Genomic DNA, 18,385 nt, shown 5'->3' with positions numbered 1-18,385 from the left:
AAAGAAGCAGCCAGAGATTTGAGGTCCAGTCTCAGGTTCACCTAGGTAGGCACATTTTCTTGATGGCATTCAAGATCTTGAATCAAAACCAGCATTGCCTCTTAATTTGGAGGGAAAAGAAATCTCTCTTCCTCCATTGTTGGAAGTCCAAGGGAGGGCCACATGCCCAAAGTCAAATGCTCAAAAGAAAGGAAGACAGAGAGAGTATCCATACAATATTAAGAAATCTAAAGGAAGGCCTCTAGAAGGTTAGCCTCTCCTCTACCCTGAGAATTTTCAGAAGGACATGGATAAGAGCTGCATGGTAGTAGCAGTGGATGGATTATGATCAGCATTGTTGAAGGAAATACCCACAATGATGAGCTCACTGATCCATTGAAATGCCAAAGAAATAAATGAAATGTATTTATTAAATAAAAGAAATGACTGGCCTCAGACACTTAACACTTACTAGTCATGTGACCTTGGGCAAATCACTTAATCCCAATTGCCCTCCCCTCCTGTGAAAAAGAAAAAAAAAGAAAGAAAAGAAATGAGCATTTTTGCTTTTTTTTTTTTTTAAAGAACTCAATAATTTTGTTCTGTGATAACAGTCACACATTTTCCCAAAAGTATTCTTTTCTTTTTATTGGTACATTTTGTTTTCATGTCACTTTAATCTTCTCTTGTAGCAAAGATTTAAAAACAGACCCAAAAAAGGTATTTTAGCAAAGTTATACAACATAACTGCCTCAGTACATGCAATACTCTGCACTCATAAGAGGGTTGTGTAGTTCTTGGTTTTGTTTTTTGTTCTTTCAATTTTTCTCAGGTTCCAAGCTTGGTATGATACTTAACAACCCCCAGAAACTTTGAAAAAAGAAAGGAAATAGACTTATTGCTAACAATAACTGCACTGTGTGAATGAATACCTTTTTTTGTTGTTCAGTCATGTCTGACTTTGTGGCCTCATTTGGGGTTTTCTTAGCAAAGACACTGGAGTGGTTTTGCCATTTCCTTCTCCAGAATGAAAACTATAGGTTGATTAATTTTTCCAGCTACATCTGCACCAACATTTTCATCTGTGACTATGAGCTGCAGCATTTTGTGCACAAACGTGCCCTGTGCACCTCAAATTGATCACTGAAAATCATTTCTGACTGGATGTAGTTTTTGTGTCCACTAGGTCAGAGAAGCTGGTAGTAACAGTCACAATCCAAGAAAGAGTTTATACAAAGAAAGTGAACTGCTTTCTCATAGGATTGCTTGTGTGCTGAATGAGGCTCTCACTGAGCAGGGTGAGGAAAGAGGGATTACTAGCCAGCCCAGGACATGTGATGACTTGACTGTTTGCCCTCCGGGGCATTCTGGGTACATTAAAGACATAATCTATATTTAACTCTGCCTCTGAAAACGAACTGGGAGAGTTTCAGTCCTTCTCAGTCATACTCATAGTTCAAAGTTGAAGTGGATTTCCATAACATTTTCACATTATGCCCTGGGAATCATAAACCAGCAGGTAAGCTATTTAAATAATATGCAATATGATTCAGATAAACAAACTTTAGCTGAGTGTACTGCAAAATGAAACAGCTTCTTTTAAATCTGGCGTTGCAAACAATTGCTAACGCTGTGTATACTACAAGGTTTGTGGGTGTTCTGAGATCAGAAGAATTGTAGTCTGAAGAGAAAATGAGTTGATTTGGAGAAAAGGTGGAGGAGAGTTGAAAAAAGAACCAGGAAGTAAATAATGAAGAAAAGGGAACACTAACTGGCATTAGGAAAACTCCATGTTATTTCCCCAAACTACAGCTATTTTTCATTCTTTAGGAGGGGACAAGAATTTCTTGCCTTCTCAATTGGTGGGGGAGGTAATGGAAAGAATGAGAGAATTTGGAATATTTTAAAAAGGAATGGGGAAGAGAGAAAAATTAAACTATCATAGTTTAGAGTGAAAGTAATAAAACATCCTATAAAGGCAGTAATGAAGTCCTTAGAAGGCCACGTCTGCATTTGAGCGTACGTATTTTGAAAACATTTTTTTTCTAACAACTGTATTTGAGATGGTATAAAAATTCCACCTGTTTACAGTGTAATCTCTGCATTTCAGGAATTTATTTCAAGCTGCTCCAAGTAAAACTGTGACCACAAATAGATTTTTTTTTCCTAGTCAGTCTGAATTTTGGTGGTGAATGAGATCTGTTGACATTGTACATATTTTCTGTCTTAGCAAGTTGACTCACTTCTTAAGATTATGATAAAACTAACGACAGTGTGAGTTATGTCAGTAATTACTAGAAGTGTTCTTAGAAAAAGTCACCTTATTAACATTTCTTGCTTTAAAAGTAAATACACATATGCACCTAATCCATTGTTTAATTTTAAGTTATAAATCAGGTGTTAGTATAAGTTGTGTAAATCTGTGATCATACATGTGCAATTTTCACATTAAAATGATACCAAAGATTTAGTATACATGTATACATTCATTTATTCAAGGTCTTTAATAATTTGAAGTCCATTCATGCTGGAATACTGTATCAATTATGTTGGTATTTAAACACATGGCGTATGTATATATGCACACATAGTATATTTTTACCATAATTTTCAGTTACAAATTAGTAGTATGAGTGGTGTAAATCTATGATATATTTCATATATATGTGTGTGACATCACAAATATGTTATCTGCTATGTATTGGACGGGTACCGTCCTATATGTGATTTCTCCTATATATAGGATATGCTATATATCTCCTATATCTAGGACAGGTACTGTCCTGTGATAGGATATAGCTAGCTAGCTAGACATAGATATGTATCTATATCTGTCTGTCTGTCTGTCTGTCTATCTATCTATCTATCTATCTATTTATCTATCTATCTATCTATCCAGATCTCTCTCTCTATATCTTTATTTACATGTATTTATATATATAGAGAGAACTTATCATATCTCATATAAGGAGATATCAGAGATTTTTACCATTCATACTAACAACTGATTTGTAACTTAAAAGTAAAAAAGTATACATGGAAGTTGAAAGAACAACTGGAGTAATTAATGCAGCATTCCAACAGGAATGGACTTCAGATGAAGGTATCAGAAATCTCAAAAGTTGAATGAAAGCATCGACTGCCACGTCTTTGGTGTCATTTTAATATGAATATGAAAATACACCGGTATATCATTTCTGCTTAACTTAACACAATTAAAAAAAATAAGACATATCATTTTGTTTGCTTTTTTCTACAAACCTAGTATTTTGCACATTGCCTGACACACAGTAGGCACTTCATAAATGCTTGTTGACTTGTGATCCCGTTAAATAATGCTTTCACTCGCTCCTTTTGAAAATCATAGTTTAATCTGAGAATTTAAGTTTACAGACTCAAAAGTAATTCAGTTTTTTTTTTTTTTCCTCCTTTCTGTTACTTGTAGCAAACAGTTGTTTGCAAAAGACAGAGCGATCCAGGGGGTTTCAGCCAAACAGCTGAAGAAGGCTTGGAGTGAGATACAAAGAAACAGACAGAAGCCCGACAGCAAAGCCGGGAGCCCCTTTCTCTAGAGACTCCCCGCGAGCGGGCTCGGTCACGCGGCTCTCCCTCCCTCCCCATGACGTCACCGCGTTGGCAGCCGTAGCCCAGAGAAAGGATGCTCTCGCGGTCTGATCCGCGGGGCTAGGCTGAGCGATGTTGCATTGCAGGTAAGAGGCCCCGCTTCCAGAACCTCGCTGGGTTTTGTTTCTGCCCCTGTCATTCCGTGTCCTTGTGCACGGTCAGGCAGAGCTGGCTTTTGTCACTTTGGCAGGGCGGGCTTTAGGACGGAGGGCATGCAGGTGCCCCGGCTGGGTGCTGGCCGGCCACCCCCCGCAGGGCTCGGCCCATTGTCCAGGTGTCCTGCTGCAAGCCCTGGCTGCGGGGGGTGGGGGGGGCGGTGCAGAGGATGGGCGGGCCAGGAGTGCTGGGTTATATTGTCCTTGACGCCTTGGCTCGCGTCCTAATTAAAAAAAAAAAAAAGATTGCCAGAAGGGAAGACCATCGTCATTGAGAAATGAAATGATTGCAGTTACAAGGACAGAAATGGGGAACAGACCCGGTCTGCTGAGCCAAAATGCAAGGTATTTCCAGGCTGTTGTTAGAGCGCTTAAATAATGACCAGTTGGACAAAATTGGCAGCTCCCAGAATTTTATCCAGGCCGAGATTTGCTGAGACATGGAAACTTCCTGTTGGTTAACCCTTTAGAGCACACACTTCCTTCAGTGGTTTTTTGGAAACCCGTTTTTTTCTCTGTTTTATTTTGCAGGATTTTCCAGTTCAGAGGGAGTTACTTAAAAATAGAAATGTTCCTCTCGGATCAGTGATTTAAAAAAAAATGAAATAGCTGATTTTTAGAAATGTTGTTTCTTAGAACGAAGCCCCCCAAAGTTCTAGGAGCTTTGGACATCTAATTGTGGGAGGAGGAAGGACAATGGCAGCATTTCTAAGAATAAACTGGTTTTTATTGGGAGGAAAAACTCAAAATTAATTAATAAAACACTCTAGCTGTCCTCATTTTTTTTAAGGACTGAATGGAAGGTTGGGGGTTTGCCAGAGGAAGAAGGGCTATGACTCAGCTGCTGATGTAGGAGTAGGGGGTCAGGTGACTTTTCAGTTCTTATCATTGACAGGGGGTGATTTTAAAAATATACTTTCAGAGCTTAGCTTTTGCATACAATTACTTGCCTGTTTGTTTTTTTTTTCCAGTAAGGCAGCTCATACATAACTATTCGCCTGCAAAAAGTCTAATTAGGGAAAGTCAACATTGTTTAAGTTGCAATATGAAATGTGGCTACTGGAATAGCAGGGCAATCTTTCAGAAATGTCCACAGTCTTAAATATTTATAAAGAGATGAGTATGTCTGTGCAACAAAATGATTTTTGCTGCCATGACCGCTTGCATTTCAGTTCTACTTTTTAGAAGGGGTAAAATTAATTTGGATTTGGGATTTTTTACTTACTTCCTACCTGGGGACTAATCTGAAAGGTTGAGGTTGTTGCCAGTCTGACTGCTGAGAGACAGGGTGTAAACTGTGTGATTTACATACAGATAAAATTTCACTTTGCAAAAGGATTCATCTTTAAACAGCCAGATCCCAGATTTCCTTGTGCACTTGAAGTGGCTTGGACAGATTTGATTTACACAAACATATCTTGAGAAATTAATCTACTATGTCCAGGGAGATAAACATGTGGATTACTAATGTTATAATATTTAACATGGGAGGTTTTCAGAGCACTTCCTCCCCAAGTGCTCTGTGAAGTAAATAGGACGAGATTTATCATCTCCTTTTACAGAGCAGGAATCTGAGATAAAGTAAGTGAGATCACAGAGTTAAAAAGAGTCAGGGCCGGGGTTGGAATGCAATATCATACTGTGCAGTATTGAAAAAGTAAACTGTTTTTTATTCACACACTTAAATATTATGCCATGTGGGTCAGTACTTCTTGAAGGCATTAATGGAGGAAGGTAGAGCACATTAGTACCCTCAGTAGAACACTGGTTGGAGAACAACTCCAACATAAATTGGAGTCCAAAGGGGACTGCAGCTAGGTGTGGAAGTAGATAGAGTGCTGGGCCTGGAGTTAGGAAGACCTGCGTTCAAATGCAGCCTGAAACACTTACTAGCTGTGACCCTGGGCAAGTCTCTTAACCTGTTTGCCTCAGTTTCCTCATCTGTAAAATGAATTGGAGAAGGAAATGGCAGAGCACTCCAGTGTCTCTGCCAAAGAAACCCCAAATGGGGTCATGAAGAGTTGGACAGAACTGAAACCACTCAACAATAACAACAACAAATGTGGTAGGTACCATGCCAGGTTGTAGAGATAGAGGGACAAAGGAGAAGTAGTCTCTGCCCTCCAGGAGCCGTTAGGGGAGCGTGTGTGTGTGTGTGTGTGTATGCATGTAAATATAAAATAGGCAACTATATATGGACCCCTATGTATATTGGTAGTTAGGAGGTTCAGTGCTCTGGAGTTAGAAGGACCTGAGTTCAGATCCAGCCTTAGACCCTTAGTGGCTGTGTGACCTTGGGCAAGTCACTTAACTCCTGTTTACCTTAATCCACTGGAGAAGGAAATAGCAAACAATTCCAGTTTCTTTGCCAAGAAAACCTCATGGATGGCATATTCCACGGGTCATGGAAGGTTGAGGACAACGGAACAACAATATATAAAATAAATGCAGAAATACATAAAAAATTAATTTTGTGTGTGTGAATGTACTTGGAACTGGGGGAAATCAGGAAAGGCTTCTTTAGAAGATGCTGGCGGTGGCCCTAGGGATGCTAAGAGGAGAAAATGAAGAGGAAGTACCTCCCAGTATGGGGAGCAGCCAGTGAACAGGCCTGAAGATGAGGTAGCAAGGAGAGAGGGCGACTTGTGAGGAACAGCAAAACTGCCGGTGCTGACTGCACTGTCGTGTGCACGTAGAGAAGCTGGCCGGTCAAGAGAGAGGGAGATGATGTTCAGAATACTCCCTGAGATGGAAGGTTTCCATTAAAAATAGTGTGCCCCAGGAATTATCAGGAGGAATCTCTTATCTAGACTTTCTGGTTCCTTTATAGTGCCAGAGGCTAGGGCCTGGACCTCTGGTTTCATTATTACAGTGATTCCCTGATCATTCTAGGTGAGGGAGGCATCTGAGGGTGTGATGTGGGACAAATCTGACAGCTCTGTGAGCTGGCTTTCCAGATGATCACAGCGAAAGCCTTTAGTGTGTGCTAAGTCGTTAGAAGTGAAAAAAACAACAACAGTTTTTATTAAACAAAATGAAATAAAAAGAAAAACCAACTTTTTTCCCCCTAAAATTAAACACAAAAAAGAGCATTTCATATACACGGCAGAACACAAGAATAGTTTCTCTGTGAAACCTTGAACCTGAAACCTTTTATACCATTTGCCTTTTAAAGAAAAGCATATACTAGATTCTACACATTATTGAGATGACTGTGTTCTGGTTTCCATTGGGAAATTTATTGAGAGAAAGGAAGGAATTATTTCCCCATGACTACTTTGAGAGGGAGTGGTATCTCAAATGGATGGACTAAAGTACTTCTCAATTCTTCATCTTTTAAAAATTTATTTATTTATTTTTAATTTTCAGCATTCACTTCTTTAAGATTTTGAATTCCAAATTTCCTCTTCCCTCTACCCCAAGAAGGATTCATTCTGATTAGGGCTCTATATACATATTTATATTAAACATATTTTCACATTAGTCATGTTATAAAGACAAATTAGAACCAATGGGAACCATGGCAAGGAAGAAACATGAAAAAAGGAGCTGTCTCAGTTCTGCTTTGCTCATAGAGCACAGCGCCTTCTCTGATGTGGGCACGCCGTGCTGAGTGGTCCTGTGCCGGTGTCTCACAATTGATACCAGAGTTCTTGGGAGAGACTTTCAGACTGTTCTTATATCTCTTCTTCTGGCCACCATGTCAACACTTGTCCTCTGTGAGTTCTCCAGAAAATAGTCTTGCAGGCAAACACGTTTGGCATTTATACGATGTGGCCAGCCCATTGGCGTTTCCTTTGAATGCCTGGCAGTTCAGCTCCAGATGTCTAGTACCTTATCTTTCTAGGTGATCTTCTGAGTCTTCCTAACACAATTCAAATGACGTAGCTTACTTTTCTGGCATGAAGCTGGTATGTCCAAATTTAAATAGGAAATAATTAAAAGGGGGAAAGCATATATACACTTACCTCCGCACCTTGGGCACTTAATAAATATTGATTGATTGATATACCCAAAGAGCTAACTTTCTCATTTTTCTCAGGAAATTTCATCAGAAATCAATTTCTGTGGCTTGTGTTCCACCTTTTTGCTTTTTATTTTCTTCAGCTCCTTTGATTTAAGGTAGAAAAGACCCATACTTCCTTTAATTTTAACTCCTAGAAGAATTGGTTGGATCAGTCTTTAGATTCTGGGTATGTGTGTGTGTGTGTGTGTGTGTGTGTTTGTGTGTGTGTGTAGCACTATATTTCTTCAGAGAGTAATCATGTGTTTCTGAAGTAGCTTTTGTTTCTAATAACTTAACCAATTAAATACAGAATTTAACATTCGCATCCTGCATAGGTGGACTAAACTCTGTCTGAGTGACTATGGATCCCACCCAGGAGGTTCTAAAATATTTTGCAGCCCAGACATTAGAAGCTACGTTTCCAGGCCTGATGATTTCAGTTTGCTTCTTAACCTTGAAATATGTATATAATCAGTATTTCAACCTTACTGTTAGTTATCATTTTTACCCCACACATTAATGAGATTTGCCGTGTTGTTTATTGGTATTGGGAAGGAACGATGAAAAAGCATTAGATTTGATATCACAAAGCCTGGGGTTTTGTATATTAGTTTTGTTCTTTCTTTTTTTTAGTGTTTTTTTTTTTTGGAAGGGGGAAGGCAAGGCAGGTGGGGTTAAGTGACTTGCCCAAGATCATACAGCTAGTAAATGTGTCAAGTGTCTGAGGCTGGATTTAAACTCAGGTCCTCCTGACTCCACTGTGTCACCTAGCTGCACCAGTTCTGTTCTTTCTTAACTGTGTGATCCCTTGGACAAATCACTTTCACATCTTACTTTCTTCATATGCAAATGGAGATTCGGTTGCTACTTGGTCCTGTCTGAGTCTTCGTGACCCTGTGCACCAACTGTCCATGAGGTTTTCTTGGCAAAGATACTGGAGTGGTTTGCTGTTTCCTTCTCAGTTAGTGACACGCCCAGGGTCATATAACAATGAAGTGTCTGAGGTCACATTTGGACTCTGGTCTTTCTGGCTCTATCCACTACCCCACCTCGCTGCCCCAAAATGGGGATCATAATACCAAACAAATGAACCTTACGGGATTGTTGTGAGGATCAAGGAGAGAGCGAGTATTTATTAAATACCTACTGTGTGGCAGATGCCTCTAAACACTTCCCAAATTTTATCTCATTTAGATAATCTCATTTGTCCTTAGATAAGTTCCAGCTATTATATATAATTATAAATTCTTATATAAATATAGATGTTCTGATATAATAGATTTGGACTGGGGAATCTGCTAGCTCTAGTACATATAAAGCAGATAGGAAATGGTTCTTTCAGAAGGAACTGTGTAGGTGCTGACAGCCCTTCGCAGGGACATGTAAAAATTGTCTGCCTGTTTGGTCCTTTGTGTCATTGATTTAGTCTGGGCTTATTCCTTTTATACATGCCATTTAAAAATCTCAGATGATCAGGTAACCAGTGCTTATTCTGTGCCAGGCATTGTGGTAGGTGATGAGAAGATAAAGGCAAAAGCCTAAATAGTGAGGAGTGTGTATTGTCTCAGGAGAGATACTTAGGGGAGATTGGTAAAAAGGGGGTAGAAGATCCTGGAGTGTGGCAATGAGTGGCGGCCACTCAGTTCTGCTTTGTGAAGGATGACTCCACTGGAAGGAAAGGCAATGGCCAAAGTCCTGGCACTGGGACAATAAAGGTCTTTGGGAGCCATGGAAATAGCAACCAAATGTGGGTACAGAAAGCCAATTTCCTCAGCACCGAAGGAGTGAAGCAAGGCTGTGTGCTCGCTCCCATACTTTTTAGTTTTTCAGCATGATGTTTTCAGCCATGTTGTCAAATTCCTTCAGTGAGGATGATGACGGCATCAAGGTCAGCTACCGTACTAATGTTAAATGCTTCACCTTGGAAAGACCACAAACCAAGACCAAAGTGGAGGAGGTTATGGTGCCTGATTTTCTGTTTGCATGTGATTTGCATAGTTCAACCTCTGAAGCTGAGATGCAACAAAATATGGATCGATTCTCTGCTGCTTGTGCTAATTTTTACCTATCAATTAACACCAAGAAAACAGAGGTTCTCCATCAGCCAGCACCACACCATCCAGATGTGGAACCATGAGTTACAGCAAATGGAGAAGTTTTAAATATTTGGATAAGTTCCCTTACCTTGGCAGTATATTTTCCTGGGATGTACACGTTGATAATGAAGTTGATGCAGACATTGTCAGTGATTGGGGCGACTGTGAAGGAAAGTGTGGGAGAGATTAGATTGACTACCAAACTGAAGGTCTACAGAGCCTTTGTGCTGACCTCATTGTCATATGCCTCTGAAACCTGGACAGTCTACCAGCGCCTGAATTGCTTCCATTTGAATCGTCTTAGGAAGATTCAGAAGATCACCTGGCAGGATAAGATAATACCAAACACTGAGATCCTTCCTTAAACTCTACTGCAGAAACCACAACTCCTATGGGCTGGCCATGGTGTCCAAATGCAAAACTTACTCTTGCCCAAAAGACTTTGATGGAGAACTCTCAGAGGGCAGGTGCTCACATGAGGGTCAGAAGAAGCAATACAAGGATGCTCTCAAGGTCTCTCTTAAGAACTTTGGAATTGATTGTGTGACATGGGAGATACTGCCACAGGGACCGCTCAGCATGGCGTGCCCACATCAGAGAAGGTGCTGTCTCTATGATAAACTCAGAATTGTCAGTCAAGGAAACTGAGATGTGCAAATTTAGAGGATCCACCCCAAATGTTCATGTGGACTGTTTGTGCCCAACCTGTGGCAGAACCTTCTGAGCTGTCTGATTAGCCATAGTTGGACATACTGTAGCTTGACCTGAACACAGTGATGCCATTTTGGTTCTCTTTGGGAACAAAGGACAACAGAAAGACAGTAATCACATATACACACAGAGACATGTACACGTATATACACATATGTGTACATGAAGAGACATATATGCATATACATGCTATAGCTTAATTGTGTTTGTCCTTTGTTTTCCAAGAGGACCATGGCATCAGGGAAATGATGACATGACTTGCAGTTGACTTTGATTTGAGTGAGGGAGGGCTGTGTGAGGTCACCAGGCTCACTTTCTCCTCCAGGTCTGTCTGAGTCCAGTGGTCAGATATTCATCATGATGACTGGAGATGACTCAGGATGCAGTGGGATATAATATTATAATAGCTATTATATCTGTATGTTGGTGCAGAGCCAATAATCATAGCATATTGCATGTATATATATACAGATATGTACAGAAACAGACATGCATACACATGCGCACACATATAAAACATGCATGTACACAGACATATATATGCATATTATGCTGTTGCTTTAATATATATAAAACATAATAGCTATTATATATGTGTACAGAGGACCAATAACCATAACATGTGTGTAGGTACATACACAGGCATTCATGGAAAGAGACATACATATATATATATATATATATACATACACCTATGTATACATATACACTTACATGTTCTATCACTTTAATATTTCTTATAGCTATCATATATGTGTGTGGGTACAGAGAGCCAATAATTATAGCAGATGTCCATGTACATACACAGACATGCACAGTAACAAACATTTTTATAACATAGTGTTCATATGCACACACATGCATCCACATAAGAATATACATGCTATAGTTTTAATATATTTTACAAATAACTATTACATATGTGTATGTGTGTACACACACATATGCTGTTGCTTCAAGGTTTGTAAATCTATAAATATGCATTATCTCATTTAATACCCATGACAGCCCTATGAGCAAGATACAGTTTTCCCACTTGACAGAGGAAGAAAATGAGTTTAGAGAAATTGAGTAACTTGGCCATGTGGTTATAAAGCTATCTAATGTTGGAGGCAGGATTTGAACCCAGCCTCTTCTGATTCAAGCCCAGTTTTCTTTCTCTCAATACAAGTAGTCTTTGCTCTCCCTCACAAATCTCTTCTTCCCTCACACGCATCCACCAGCCTTCAGTTCTCTGAAAATGTGTCTGTAACTTGGTTGCCTGGAACTTAGAATTCATTTTACTGTTGGAAAAAAAAAACAAACCACAAAACCACAGCCAATGGTGGGTGTCTTCAGCTAAACAGCTATTTAAGTTCTGGGGTCTGAACTGGAATGATAATACCCTGAGCTTGAGTTTGGGATATTTATATTGAATCAAAGATTTAGAGCTAGAAATGGGTCTTAGACGTCATCCAAGGGGAAGCCAGATCCCTTCATTTTCTGGGTGAGGAAACTGGGGTCCAGGGAGTTTAAATGATTTGCTCAGGATCTCACAGGTAGGTTCTATAAGAGGTGGGATTTGAGTCCTGGCCCTCTTACTCCAGGGTGGTGCAGTGGATAGAGCATTGGGCCTGGGATCAGGAAAACTCATCTTCCCAAGTTCAAATCTGGCCCTAGCCACTTAATAGCTGGGTGACCTTGGGCAAGTCACTTAGCCCTGTTTACCTCAGTTTCCTCATCTGTAAAATGTGCTGGAGAAGGAAATGGTAAAAACCACTCCAGTATCTTTGCCAAGAAAACCCCAGATGGGGTCACAAAGAGACATGCCTAAAAACCACTGATCCAATCCTTTCGCCACTGTACCACCTGGCCTGTCCCTGAATGTCAGGCTCAGATTTAAACCCTGCTCTCCTGGTAACTCTTTCTACTAGATCCCAGAGAACCCCTGTAATACAGGGGAATGAAGGAGAGGAGGAGAAACCATTTCTTCCACTTTCATTGATACGTGAGGTTTGTAAATTGGGGACTGTGTATATATCACTTTTAATCTGAGATAAGAGCTGAAGTGAATCAGTCAGCGGCAGGGCTGGAAGGTCTCTCACAGGCCATCTAATCCTTAACACACCTGAATAAGAAAGCTCTACAATATCCCCAAGAATTGGGCATGCAGCCTTTGGCTGAAGACCTGTCAGTGAGGGGCAAGCTGATGCCTCTGGAGGGAGCAGCCCCTTTTGGACGTCTAATCGTTAGGAGGCTTTTTTTCCTGACATCAACCCCAAATTTGCATGTTTTCATCTTCTACCTCTTGTTCTTGTTCTGTTATCTTTTGTCAAACAGAACCCAGGTCTAGGCCCTTTTTGCACATGAAAGACCTTCAGGTGCTTAAGCTTAACTGTTATGTCCGACCTGAGTCTTCTTTTCTCCAAACCAAACATCCCTGGGCCTGCCAGACATCCCTGGATACTTCCCTGCCTATTAATGGCCTCGTTAAAACTGCGGTACCCAGATCTTGGACACAGATAAAAGACCACTTTATTCCCCCGGCACTTGATTGCAAACTTTGGCTCATTCTGGACATTCCAGATTTTGGATTATTCCTCTGAGTCTGCATTTGACTGTTTTGTGTTCATCATCTGGGCATTTTACACCTGCTTCCTCCTTCTGTGCATGTCATTTAGAAATCTTGTTTTCTTCATCAAGAAGCATTTATTCGATGCCCGTTGTGTACCAGGGCTTGTGCTAGGTGTGTAAAAGCAGAAATGAAACAGGAAGGCACTTACATTCTCTCAGGAGAGACACCATGTTCACATTTACGTATATATAAAATATATATGAAACAGATACAAGGCAGTTTCATGGGGAGCCCTTAGCAGCTGAGAATGGCCTCAGGTAGAAGGTGGTGGTCGAGCTGAGCTTTGAAGCATTCTAAGAAACAAAGATAAAGAAGATGTGTTCGGGGAGGCTAGGTGGGGAAGTGAATAGAGCACTGGCCCTGGAGTCAGGAGGACCTGAGTTCAAATCTGGCCTCAGACACTTAACAAAAAAACTAGCTGTGTGACCTTGGGCAAGTCACTTAATTATGCCTTAGTTTCCTCATCCATAAAATGCACTGAAGGAAATGGCAAACCATTCCAGTATCTTTGTCAAGAAAGCCTCAAATAGGGGTAAACAAGAGAGGGTATGACCGTAAAATGACTGAACAAACACAAGAAGTTTGTAATGTAGGTTTGGGTTTCAGAATAGGACTGAAAATATGGAACTGGAATCATCTGAATAGAGATGGTCATTGAAGCCAATGAGGTCAGCAAATGAAAGAACCCAGGGATAAAGCCTCGGATAACACCAATAGTTAAGCCGTGATAATGATGGTCCAACAAAGGCAGCTGGGAAGGATTGGCCAGAGAAGGGGAGAACCAAGAGAATAATGTGTCACAATAACCCAGAAGAGAAGAGGGTATTGAAGGGAAGTGAGTGGGTGTCAAATACTACCTAAAAGAATGATGGGGAAGAGGCCATCAGATATGTCAATGAAAAGCTCCCTGGAAACTTTGGAAAGGAGAGCTTCTCTTGAGTGATGAGATCCAAAACCAATTGCTATTAGTTAGGAAATGAGTAAAATGAGAGAAAGTGGAGATAATGAGTATAGACAGCTTTTTCTGAGTTTAGCCTGGAAAGGGAGTATTTGGGACAAGAGCTTGAAGGGATGAGCGAGGGTTTTTTAAGGATGGGGAGAAGGCATTCAGGGCAAGCAGGGTGTTTCTGAATTGTCCCATTTGTCCCAGTTGGTTGAGGCTTTAAAAAAAACTTGAGAATCTTCGCTCCCACTGTCCCCTCCCTTCTCCCCCACCCCCATACTCTGGCAGCTTCTAGTTTTTTATTAACACACATTCCTATTTTGAGAACAGTGTCATCCCTACAGGCAGCAGTGGAATTTAGAATGGGTTTCTTAATCTTGATACTATAGCAATAACATGCTTTTTAGAGGTTTGTTTATTTTCTATATAGTTTCTGTGCTGACCATTTGCAGTTTTCCATAAACTTTAATAGACATTTATGAATCATTTAAGATGCCCTTTTCCAAATTCTACCTTTTTCTTGATTTTTAAAATCTGGGAGTAGGAGTATTGCAGGTAGCAGGGAGATTGAAGATAGTGGTGGGGTGGACGTAATTGTGAGGACAATTGGCTGGAGGATAAGGGATCTGGTACACAGGTAAAGATGTTGGGCTTGGTGAAGAGAAGGGCCACCTCTTCATCAAAAGCTGTAAAAGAGGAGAGAACGGGAGACATTAGATGATTGATGGGCAGCTATACTCTGCAGTCAAATCAGTCCCTAGACAGCTTCCTCTTTTCATCCCACTCAGAATTATTTGTTTTTGAGGGCCTTATGAGCTGGCTTCCCCTAGAGTCTTTTCCTTCCTGTTCTTTTTCAAAATTATTTGAAGTTTGCTATTTCTAAAGTCTCTTGTACACATCAGACGGAGACTAGAATTCCCCTTTTTTATCTGTTATGAAATCTAAGATGTGATCACTTTCTTTTAAGGCTTCTATAAGTTTATCTTAGCAACTAGATTTTTATTGGTCAGAATCTGATCTCAAATAGCAGTGCTCTTTATTGCTTTTTCTATCTTTCTGAAATTAATAGTAAGGCAAGTTCAGAATATATGATTTTATAGATATATATATATATATTATTCTTTTAGGAAAAAAATAACTCTCCAGCAGATTAAATGAATTCTGTTGCTATATCTAGACCTCTCTTTTGCCTATAAACCATTTTTGCCTTAGTTCATATTTATTCATGTTATGTGCCTTTTAGATTTAAGTTCCTTGAGAGGAGGGATGGTGTCATTTTTCATTTTCATATCCTTAGTGTTAGGGCAGCTAGGTGGCACAGTCAGAAAGACATCTTCATGAGTTCAGATCTGGCCTCAGATACTTACTTAGCTGGGTGACCCTGGGTAAGTCACTTAACCTAATTTGGCTCAGTTTTTCTCCTTTGCCAAATGAGCTGGAGAGGGAAATGGTAAACCACTCCAGTATCTTTGCCAAGAAACCCCCATATGGGTTCATGAAGAGTTGGTCATGACTGAAAAAAACAGTTGAACAACACAGTCCTTAGCATTGTGTGCAATCGAAACATCTCTCTTCTGACTTACTCAAATTGTTGAGCCTGAAAAATAGGAAATGGGTAAGAGTAAGGATTATAACCATTATTATAACCATTTCTTAGAGAAGTTTACTCAGTGTAAAGCAGTTGGCACAAACAGCCTAGACATAGCCTGCACCAATGTACATGGAATTGGAAGGTAATACAAAGAGAATATGAGATCTTATTTTGTGTGTGTGTTTGTTGATAATAAGTAGAACATTTGATTTCCCTCTTGTCTACTATTGGAACCACAGCATTCATTGGAAAGAACCTCGGAGTTCACGTGGTCCAAGCTTTTTTTGGAGTTGTGGACCCATTTGGCAATCTGGGAAAGTTTTTCAGTGAAAGTAAAGGTGGAAATTTTTTTTTCCTATCTAATTTCTTGGGCCACCTGAAATCTATCCACAGATCTTTTGAACATCTGTGGGGCCCAAGTAAAGAATCACTAATCTGGTTCATCTCATGGTTATGAAGTTACTCCCCTTGTAAAGTCTCTGACAAGTCAATCTAGCTTTCCTCTGAAACCTTCCAGGGAAGGTAAATGTCCTATTATTTCCTGTAGAAGTTTGTTCTGTTTTTGGATATTGTTAATTGTTAGAAAATTTTTCTTTCCATCACACTGAAATCTGCTAGGTGGCACAGTGAATAGAGCACTGACCCTGGAGTCAGGAGGACCTGAGTTCAATTATGGCCTCAGACACTTGCCACACTTAATAGCTGTGTGATCTTGGGCAAGTCACTTAACCTCAAAAATAAAACAAAAAAATACCACCCATTGTACTTCATTCTGTTCTCTGGGGCCACAGGCTCTCAGTCTTCCACATAAGACTCTTATTATGTGCCAATTATAATAACAGATGCTTGTAATCCTCTCTGCTGGGGAGGCCAAGGTTGGTAGATTGCTTGAGTTTGGGAATTCTAATCTACCGTGTTTCCCGATAATAAGACCTATCCCGAAAATAAGCCCTCCCCTTACTGTGTAAGATTCCTCTAAAATAAGCCCTCCCCCGAAAATAAGCCCTATTGAGATTGCTACTGTAGTGAAGGTGATCCCCTGCGCTACACGCTACATTACGGTACCCTCTATATGCACTGTCCCCCCCGGGTGAAACGCACGCCGCGCTCCGAGCTGCATCCAATCAGAGCTGCAGCAGTGAGCGCGTCATCCTGTTCTTTATTGAATTGATTATTGAATAAAGGTACATTTTTTTGTTCACATTTACCTGTTTATTAAAATTGCTGTCAATGTTCATTAAAATAAGCCCTCCCCTGAAAATAAGCCCTCTGGTGTTTTTCTGTCCAAAAAAATTAATAAGACAGTGTCTTATTATCGGGGAAACACGGTATAATAGGACTAATGGGACTTGTCCAGCCTGAAGAAGATAGGGAGACCGTGTCTTTAAAAAAATGGAAAAGAATCCTATCATGTTTTCCGCTAAGCAGTCCTTGAAGTGTGATCTGGAGATCTTTGGGGGTCCTCAAAATCCTTTCAGGGGTTTGCTGAAGTCAAAACTATTTTCATAATAATACTAAGATGTTTTAGTTTCTAATACTGTAAATATCAATAGATGTGAACTATAGACAAAAGCTCTTTGTGTCTCTCTTACTTTTTATTATTAGATCCCTTGAAATCTGATTATTGATACTGCATTCCACTAAAATCTCTACATTCCAAACTGTTATCCACCTTTGCCTCTTGAACTTAGGCCATTTATTTTTTGAACCAAGTATTAAAGGGTTTATATTTCGCCAGATACATTCATTTGGTTCATTGTGCTGGCAGGTCAGTATCTTTTTTGGCTCCTGAATCTACTTTCTAATGTGTTACATATCCTGTCTGAGAGGCGGCTAAGGTCATCCAGTAGATAGAGCACTGGGCCTGGAGTCAGGAAGATCTGAGTTCAAATTCAGCCTCAGACACTAACCATTGGATCCTGGGTAAATCACTTTACCCTCTGCTTTGGTTTCCTTTATTATAAAATGAGGATAGTATTGGTACCTGTAATGGGAATGTAGATTTTAAGATCTTCCCTGTCCCTAGGCTAAAGTGCACCTGGAGCCTGGGGTGGGAGGCTTGTTTTTCAGTAGATACTTCTTGATTGGCCAGTGGGTCAATAAGGTTGTTACATTCTCTGAGCCAGGAGAAGGCTATATAAGCCCTGATGTGTAGCTTTGTTTTGGGGCTCACTTTGAGAAGTGTTCTGTGATTTGATCTGGATTCTGGGAAGCCATTGTTGAGAGCCCCCCCTCGGCTTTGAAAAACCCAGATGTTGATTTGGTATGGATGTAATGGTTGGACAGTTTGAAAATGTCTACTTGATCTGTTTCTGTCTTGATGATTCTGCCTGTTTACTCTGAAGTTCGGGGTGCTGACCTTTTTCCCCTGAACAAGGTAAATGATATATGTTTGATTAAAGTGAGCTTGTTAACCCATTTTGAGTTGCTTTCCTTTATCAAAGCAGATCTAAGAATCTGTGGTGGCAGCAACCCTGGGGACACTGGGGTGCTTGCTGCTACAGTACCTCCCAGCATTGTTGTGAAGATCAAATGAGATAACACTTGTAAAGGGTTTAGTACTGTGCCTGGCACATAGGATGTGCTTAATAAATGTTCCTCCCTCCCTTCCTCCTTCCCTCCCTCCCTCTCTTCCTCCTAACCTCCCTCCCTTCTTCCCTCCCTCC

General features: G+C 40.3%; 1 protein-coding gene across 5 annotated transcripts in view; it reads left to right on the top strand.

Moving 5' to 3' along the window:
* Positions 1-1,363: 1,363 nt before the first annotated feature.
* The window catches only part of CLCN4 (chloride voltage-gated channel 4), a 97,737-nt gene continuing 80,715 nt past the window's right edge, over positions 1,364-18,385 (top strand). For all 5 annotated transcript variants that reach the window (XR_011164168.1, XR_011164167.1, XR_011164166.1 and 2 more), the window contains exons 1-2: positions 1,364-1,498; positions 3,425-3,689. The gene's annotated coding sequence lies outside the window, so the exon portion shown is untranslated. The remainder of the gene's footprint in view (positions 1,499-3,424; positions 3,690-18,385) is intronic.

The sequence above is a fragment of the Petaurus breviceps genome, unplaced genomic scaffold (genome assembly GCF_028583685.1).
Source record: "Petaurus breviceps papuanus isolate PSGF00001 unplaced genomic scaffold, PetGlider_PUasm1.0 90731, whole genome shotgun sequence".
Taxonomy (NCBI): Eukaryota; Metazoa; Chordata; class Mammalia; order Diprotodontia; family Petauridae; genus Petaurus; species Petaurus breviceps.
This window is presented reverse-complemented; position numbering and strand designations above follow the sequence as displayed.